This window comes from Rattus norvegicus, chromosome 3 (assembly GCF_036323735.1).
Source record: "Rattus norvegicus strain BN/NHsdMcwi chromosome 3, GRCr8, whole genome shotgun sequence".
Taxonomy (NCBI): Eukaryota; Metazoa; Chordata; class Mammalia; order Rodentia; family Muridae; genus Rattus; species Rattus norvegicus.
The window spans coordinates 168230107-168232149 of NC_086021.1; the positions used below are offsets into that span (position 1 = coordinate 168230107).

At 49.1% G+C, this 2043-nt stretch overlaps 1 pseudogene; it reads left to right on the forward strand.

Annotated features, from left to right (window-relative positions):
- Nucleotides 1-250: 250 nt before the first annotated feature.
- On the forward strand, nucleotides 251-373 carry LOC120102066 (small nucleolar RNA SNORA17; annotated as a pseudogene).
- The last annotated feature ends 1670 nt before the right edge of the window (nucleotides 374-2043 follow it).

The window sequence follows — 2043 nt, forward strand, 5'->3', positions numbered from 1 at the left end:
CCTTTTCTTGTTTCAGTCTCCTGTCTATGAATAAAAACATGCTGACAGTCCTCAGTGTTCTCTTCACTGAGCCAAGCGCCATTGGAATTTGTCCGTATTCTACTGATGAGTTGAACGTGTCTCCCTATTCTAATTGTCTGTTCTAGTGTCTTGTTTTCCCACATTGAACATGATGTTTAGATCTGATTTTCTTTCTTGGACAGGACTATGTCAGAGAGGTTATCTTATTCTCTTTAAGAAAGTTGCATACCTTGCCCCTAGATGCATTGCAGGTGAGGCTGCTGTGTCACATGTAAATCAGTAGATGGCAGAGAGGAGAGAGGCTATGTCTATACTGACTTATGAACATCTGAACGATTAATAGGCTAACATTCCCTGAAAAAAATGTACCTGAGATGACCACCAGTCCAGTGCCAGGGTGTCTGGATATGGAGTTAGCTTGATACAACTACCAGTTAGGCAACACAGAGACTTGAGGAGGGACAGACCATGCCTGAGATGACCCCTGCCCAGTGCCAAAATGTACTCCTGAGATATGGAGACAACCCCAGACACCCAGAGACTCCAGGCACCATTAAGAGGAGCAAGTAAGTAGTAGAGAAACAGAAGAGTGATGGAAACAGAAGGGTGCAAGCACAACGAAGAGAGGCAGAGCTAGAGACTTGATGACAGAACAGACTGATGCGAGTAGCTGATGATGCCACTTGGGACCATGGTGGAGTTCTGGCCTGTGCTGCCACCAGGGGCCATGTCTGCTTCCATTGCCCTGCCTCATCAGGTATCTGTTGCCACCAAAGGCCAGATAGTCATCCTTGGTGTAGGCTGCTTGCCCTGGACATGTTGATGTTTGAAGGCAGTGCAGAACTGGCCCTGCCCTTCACCTGGGCATTGTGGGAGAGCTGGCCCTGGGGTCATGAGAGCACAAGAGCTGACCTCACCTCTAGCCAGCTACAGTGGGTCCTGCACTTCACCTGGGCAACACAGTAGAGCTGACCCTGACTGCAGAGTACATATGTGAGCTGGAGCTAAGGAGAGAGCACAAATGTGGCAAAATTGACCCCTACCACTTGTCTGCTGTGTGGTAACATAGGTAAAAGAGAGATGACCCACACCACCACCATCTTGCCACCTAGAACAGGCAGGAGAGGTGGCCTTGAGGTCATCAGAGCAGGAGAGCTGGCTCTACCCCTCATTTGCTGCCACACTTGGAAGGGCAGGCTCTGCACCTCACCTGGGCAGCACAGAAGATGTGGGTGTTGAGAGTGAGCAACCCTGAAGGCAAGAATATGGGAGAGTTGGTCATGCCTCTTGTCTGTTCGGCAGTGGCACACATGAGGGAAAGATCCCCTCCTCTCTTACCTTGTCTCTCGATGTCTATGGCAGGCAGTAGAGCTGACCGTGGGTCATGAGAGTGGGAGAACTGGCCATGTCTCTCACCATCTGCAATGTTTGGAAGAACAGGCCCTATGCCTTGCCTTGGCAGCAGAGGAGAGCTGGCCCTGGTTGTGGAGGCTGCTGTTGAGGTAGCTCTGAGGGTGTGAAAGTAGGAGAGACAGAGGGCTGACCAGTCAGATGCCTCTGAGCTCCAGATCCAAGACATTGAATTGGCCCACCCCAACATTTACCCCACTTGATGAATTGCGGGAGTGCATGAAGAGGCTGGTCCTATAGATCTAGAACTATAGGATCTCCATGACACAGGGCAACCACAGAATATCCAAGAAGAGTCCCAGTGAGGTTTCAGTATCAATAGCGTAGCAGAAGCTGGAGGCCTTGTACCAGACTAACTAGCCATTACAATGAACATTTATTTGCACAGAAAGAAGTATGGACAAAAGGGTACACTGTGGCACACACTGACACAATACAGCTTCCCCAATGAGATTTTTTTCCGCTCTGTTGTGGGAGAGGTTGCAATGGCAAAGGGCAGCTATGAGAGGAAGGGGAGATGAGTGGGATTGGGGTGCATGATCTGAAATTCACAAAGACGAATGGAAAGTTAAAAAGAAAGAAAGAAAAAGAAAAAGGAAGGAAGAAAGAAAG